General features: G+C 25.4%; 1 pseudogene; it reads left to right on the top strand.

The window, feature by feature from the left end:
* Nucleotides 1–2,352: 2,352 nt before the first annotated feature.
* LOC108849923 (TATA-box-binding protein 2-like) lies at nt 2,353–6,153 on the top strand (annotated as a pseudogene).
* The last annotated feature ends 1,011 nt before the right edge of the window (nt 6,154–7,164 follow it).

Below are 7,164 nucleotides of genomic sequence, written 5' to 3'. Positions count from 1 at the left end.
ATAAACAGAAAATTTAATGGATAAAAATAGCAAAAAGATTAACCGTGCGGATACATAAATGTGTTATGTTTAGTAAAATAATTTAAATGAATCTGTATTAATCCAAAAACAATTATAGATTCAAATTTTTATTAGAAGAATAGTATTTTGAATGTGTATGCAAAAAAATAAATAAATTAAAAATGACAATGTGTTTTTTTTAGAAAGTTAAGTGCAATAAAAATATACAATTTTTTTTGTTTTATATTTATTGACAAAATAACTATTATGCCCAAGAAAGAAAAATTCCCTAGACATTATTTGCGAAGTGATTTGCCACGTGTCTTTTCTACAATCGTTTTCACAAAAACAATTGTGACGTGGCAATTAAGATTGATAACATGTTATATGGTTAAATATGACATGGACAATTACATTTAATGTTGATATATATTTTTGGAAATCTTTTTAGAATATGGCAATAACTCATATATTACATTTAATATTGATTTATATTTTTGGTAAACTTTATAGAATATAGTAATAACTCATAAATCATCAATAAAATAAATATATTCAAATATGAAATTTTGAATTTCGAAATATTATATAATTTTATTTTTATAATTATAAAAAATTATTATCTAAAATTTTCTAAATTTTAAAAAAAAATCGTAATATCATTAGTTTCTTTTAGATTTCTACAAATTATATAAATATTATTTAGTTTTAATTTTTGATAACTATAAAATTTTATATGATTTTTAGTAGTTTTGTACAAGTTGATATAATACATTTAACCAAATGAAATAAATAATTTTTTATCTAAGATTTTAACTTTATATAAATACATATATATTCTTAAATATAATTTAAAATAAAAAAAAGATTTTCTCTTAATTTTATGCTTAATTAATGATATTTATATTAATTATTGGTCAAAATAATAAAATATATAATATTAATAAATTAAATTTTAAAATATAAAATTCAACTTTTAAAAAAATTCATCACTACACATGGTGTAGGAAACACCTAGGTTATTAATTGTGACATGGATACTAAAATTGATGATATGTCTTATATATTAATATGACATGGACAATAATATATAATTTTAATTTATATTTTTGGTAAACTTTTTAAAATATGGTAATAACTCATATATTACTTTTATTGTCGATTTATATTTTTGGACTTTTTAAAAATATGGTAGTAACTCATAAATTATCATTAAAATAAATATATTCAATTATGACATTTAAAATTTCGAAATATCATTTAAATTAAAAAAAATTCAAAATATATATATTTTTAGAAAATTATAAAAATTAAATCATAAAATCCAATTAAATCGTAAAATCATTAGTTTCTTATATATATATCTATAGATTTTATAAATATTGTTTAATTTTAATTTTTCACAATTATGCAGTTTTACATATTTATCTAATATATTTAATTAAAATAAATAAATAGAAAAATCTACCTAAGATTATAATTTTAAATATATACATGCACATTCTTAAATATAATTCAAAATAAATAAAATTGTTTTTATCTTAATTTTAGTGTTCAGTTAAATAAAATTTATATTTAAATATTGATAAGAAAACAGAAAATTTATAATATTAATAAAAAATTAAATATAATTTATATTTATCTATTAAAAATATTTTAAAATTCTTTTACTGCACATGGTGGAGGAAAACACCTAGTTTCATTATAAATGTCCATGTCCATATAGAATTAATAAGCCTATTAGTAACAACAAATTATCCAGGAAAGAGAAAAAAAAATAGCTACATCTTATTTTCCTTTTCTTTAATTTATTTTTAGGCTAGTAGACTCATAATTGATTTTTTTTTAAGTTAAAATTGATGTTTCTGTTATTGAAATCCCATAATACGTCAAGTTACCTATTAAGTTAGATATACATAAATACAAAATCCCATGAAACCGAGATTTTTGGTATAGTAGGTTAATCTTGGAGAAAGGTGGTTTTCCATATTTACGATATTTCAAATCTATAAATTTGATTGTGAATATTTGATTGCCACCAAGATTTTAGGTATAGTAAACTCTTAATCGATTTTTTAAAAGTTTGAATTGATGTTTCTATTATTGAAATAAGAATATATTTTTAACTTGGTGAAGGGGTTTTCCCATAATTGATTATTTTTAAAGAATAAATCGATGTTTCTATTTAGTGTATATTTATTATTTGAGCATCAAGAAAAAAATATTATGATATCTTTAGTATTGAGTTTCAACAAAAAGTACTAATGTGGTTGAAACATGTTGTTAAATTATTTGGTTAATTTATTCCATTGGTTTGGGAGATAATTGGATCAAGATAGTTAAAACTGGGCAATGGCATGTTTTGGACTCGTTTATATTTTTAATAACATGTGTAACATTTATTTTTATTTCTATTTATTTATATATTTATTCTTAAGAACTCAGACTCGTGTAATATTTATATTGGAGACATTTGTTGTATTCATTTGACTATAATAAAAGAGAGGGGTTGTTATATTTGTACTATTATATAATATATACGGTGGTGTTAAATGATAGTCAAATGATTTAGATATTTTGTAAATAATTTGCGGTGGAGTTAAATTATAGTCAAATGATTTACGTTCATATGAAAGTTCAATGAAGTTAATGTTAAATGAATGAATAGATAAAAAGAGGTGATGTTAAATGATAATTACGGTGGAGTTAAATGATAGGATAATATTACTTACGGTGGAGTTAAAAGATAGGTGCTTGATATTAAACTCTCTAAAGAAATATTTAAATGAAAGGTTAGGCTAAGAATAATAATGTAATGTACAATTTTAAAATCCACCTAGAAGAAGTTAGAATGTTTATGTTTTAATAAGATAGATTAAAAATATTTTAAAATTCTTTTACTGCACATGGTGGAGGAAAACACCTAGTTTCATTATAAATGTACATGTCCATATATAATTAATAAGCCTATTAGTAACAACAAATTATCCAGGAAAGAGAGAAAAAAAATAGCTACATCTTATTTTCCTTTTCTTTAATTTATTTTTAGGCTAGTAGACTCATAATTGATTTTTTAAGTTAAAATTGATGTTTCTGTTATTGAAATCCCATAATACGTCAAGTTACCTATTAAGTTAGATATACATAAATACAAAATCCCATGAAACCGAGATTTTTGGTATAGTAGATTAATCTTGGAGAAAGGTGGTTTTCCATATTTACGATATTTCAAATCTATAAATTTGATTGTGAATATTTGATTGCCACCAAGATTTTAGGTATAGTAAACTCTTAATCGATTTTTTAAAAGTTTGAATTGATGTTTCTATTATTGAAATAAGAATATATTTTTAACTTGGTGAAGGGTTTTCCCAAAATTGATTATTTTTAAAGAATAAATTGATGTTTCTATTTAGTGTATATTTATTATTTGAGCATCAAGAAAAAAATATTATGATATCTTTAGTATTGAGTTTCAACAAAAAGTACTGATGTGGTTGAAACATGTTGTTAAATTATTTGGTTAATTTATTCCATTGGTTTGGGAGATAATTGGATCAAGATAGTTAAAACTGGGCAATGACATATTTTGGACTCGTTTATATTTTTAATAACATGTGTAACATTTATTTTTATTTCTATTTATTTATATATTTATTTTTAAGAACTCAGACTCGTGTAATATTTATATTGGAGACATTTGTTGTATTCATTTGACTATAATAAAAGAGAGGGGTTGTTATATTTGTACTATTATATAATATATACGGTGGTGTTAAATGATAGTCAAATGATTTAGATATTTTGTAAATAATTTGCGGTGGAGTTAAATTATAGTCAAATGATTTACGTTCATATGAAAGTTCAATGGAGTTAATGTTAAATGAATGAATAGATAAAAAGAGGTGATGTTAAATGATAATTACGGTGGAGTTAAATGATAGGATAATATTACTTACGGTGGAGTTAAAAGATAGGTGCTTGATATTAAACTCTCTAAAGAAATATTTAAATGAAAGGTTAGGCTAAGAATAATAATGTAATGTACAATTTTAAAATCCACCTAAAAGAAGTTAGAATGTTTATGTTTTAACAAGATAGATGATAAAAAAAAGATTTGAATGATAAGATATAGAAAACTACCATTTAAAAAAAAATATTACACGACCATTTTTGTTGGATGTGGTTTGCTGATATTGACGGTTTACAAGATTTGGAACTTCACCCAATAATCGTTCATATTTAGGCATGTATTAGCGCGATCGAAGCTATATAAAAATGTAGCGTATAGAGTTCAATAATCAAAGCCCTTGTGATACAATCAATGAATTCGACTGTTGTCTACCTTTGAGAGCCACTATTTTTCTACATCTCTGTATTCATTTATAAAATGATTCATTTTTGGGTTACACTTATGCAAAGTTTTCATTTTTTCTTTCTTTCTGAACCTTATCTATCTTATTGAAAAAGAAACATTCTGTTGGACCTAACATTTATTTTGTAAGTTTTTAAATTAAATACACCTTTATATTTTATAGTTAAACATACATTAAATCACTTTATGTTCCTTTCTTTATACTATTATCCATATTTCCAAACAATATACTTATTTCTTTATACTACTATCAATGTTTCCAAACAATATATTTATTTCTTTATACTACTATCAATGTTTCCAAACAATATATTTTTATACTACTATCAATGTTTCCAAATAATACAATAATTAATCTTAGTTATTTCATATCTATCATTTTCTTTTTAAAATTTTGTAGAAACGTCATAATTTTAAAGTTCACTATCATAAATTACAAAATAGTGAACTTTAAAATTTCGATTATAAGATTACAAATTATGAAGCTATTACAATTTAAATCCAATTAGATTATATATCGGTCATCCATCAGTTCAATCGGTTAGTCTGGGATTTTAGTGATTTTTTAATATAAATATTTTAAAAACATAAATTGAATTGTCAGATCTCCGGATTAACCGGTATAATCACAATCGGGTTGAATTTAAAAATACTGATTTAAATGCAAAAATATTTTAAATACACACTCTTTAAAATTTACCAAAATATTTGTTAAATTATTAGTGAAAATTTTCATCGTAAAATATTCCGCGCTTCAAAAGCGCGGGTCAAAATCTAGTTGGCTGTAGGAAGTTCAAACTAGTTTTGTTTGTATACTCTAAATAAATCCTATTCATCCTTGTGTTTAAATTTTCCAGCGGTAATTATGAGGATTAGAGAGCCAAAGACCACAGCGTTGATCTTTGCTTCTGGGAAAATGGTATTGTTACATTGGCTTCATAGCATATTTGGTCACCTTTTTTTCTCTTATTGATCGATCTACCATGTTCTCTTATGCAACGTAGCTTCTATGCTGTCTACTTTTTTAGGTGTGTACAGGAGCTAAGAGTGAACAACTTTCAAAGCTGGCTGCAAGAAAGGTAAAACAATCTCCTCTCATACTGTCCTGAGTTCTTTAAAATAATTTCAGTTACTTTTTTGTTTTGTTTTTCTTTTCCCAGTACGCTCGGATTGTTCAAAAGCTTCGCTTTCCTGCACAATTCAAGGTACTCATAGATATATATATATCTCTGGTTCGGATCCAGTATACGCTGTATATTTTTCCAATGAAAGAAGAAACCATGAATACAAGTCTTGTAATGAAATTGCTGTTAACGTACTGCAGGATTTCAAGATTCAGAACATTGTAGGGTCTTGTGATGTCAAATTCCCCATTAGGCTTGAAGGTCTTGCGTACTCTCAAGTGTAAGTGATAACCTCACGAATTGTATAGCATTTCTAGTTGTATAAAATGGAGATAATATGTCTGATGGTTCGCATCTCTCTCTCTCTCTCTCTCCAGTACGAGCCTGAACTATTCCCAGGACTGATATATAGGATGAAAGTAAACAACCAAAGATAGTACTCCTTATTTTTTGTGTCTGGAAAGATTGTTATAACCGGAGCCAAGGTAAAACAAATAATCTTTTACATTCTCTCTGAATGATTTAACACATTTTTGTCATTAAAAATATTTGGGGTCATCTGATGAATTACACTATCAGAAAAGAGAAGAGACGTAGACAGCCTTTGAGAATATCCACCCAGTTCTTACAGAATTCAGGAAAATCCAGCAATAACAACAGAGTATGTAAGTCTCCACTTTCTTGATCCTTGTTATAGTTATTATTTTTTACATACCTCTTGAGTATCAATCAATGATCTTTAGATACAAGCAGAGCCTATACATCAAAAACCAACAAAACATATTCACGTTTTGGATTGCCATGAACTAGAGATCTCGGTGGTGGTGGTAGCAAGCGCCTTGATGAGGTCTGGTTCACATTGTAAACCAAAAATTGTAAATACAGGAATGGAGATTCCCTATATGTTGTATACATATTTTTTCTCTTTTTGTTATTGTTCTGAGTTACTTCAGAGTATCTTGTTTCCTGTAATGTTTTTTCAGTGGGCTAACCGTATGTAATAAGAAACCAAAGTCTCTGTAATAAACTCGTTAACTCAATTTGCAGCGTTAGTTTTTGCAGGGTTATGGATCAATCAGGATCGTCTAAAACGGTGCTTAAACACTCATTAGTCATTAGGATGCTTATTACAAAGTTTTTTTTTCAAGGTCAATTTATATCCAAGAAGCAAGAGCAAAGATGTCTCTTTTCAACATATTTATTCACTTTATAAATACTAGATTCTTTCTCCGCGCTACGGCAGAAAAGTGTGTTGATAGTTTATTTCTCGATCATATATTTTAATGTTTGTGTTTGGAATGAGAGTGTTGTATTTCTCAAAGCAATGAGAAAGTCAGTGAATTAGTTAGGGGTGCTCAATCCGGTAAAAACAAACCAATTATAAACGAACCTAACCGAGATTAAAAAGTGGTTTTAATTTGGTAATCCATAATATACCGAATAGATGTGATTTTTAAGAAACCGTACTATCCAGAATATTCCAAACAAACGTGGTTTACTCAATTTTTATAATGATTATTTAAATAATGATTATTTAAATATTTTATTTCTTCAAAGCCTCAGTCATCTTCATTTATTAAATGAAACATATTTATTTATATAGTTAGATGTTTATATACTTTGGCCGAAGATATTTATAAACCCCTAAAAATTTTCCATGATATC

The sequence above is a fragment of the Raphanus sativus genome, chromosome 1 (genome assembly GCF_000801105.2).
Source record: "Raphanus sativus cultivar WK10039 chromosome 1, ASM80110v3, whole genome shotgun sequence".
Lineage (NCBI taxonomy): Eukaryota > Viridiplantae > Streptophyta > Magnoliopsida > Brassicales > Brassicaceae > Raphanus > Raphanus sativus.
The sequence above is the reverse complement of the archived record's forward strand: the minus strand, read 5'-3'. Positions and strand labels throughout refer to the sequence as shown.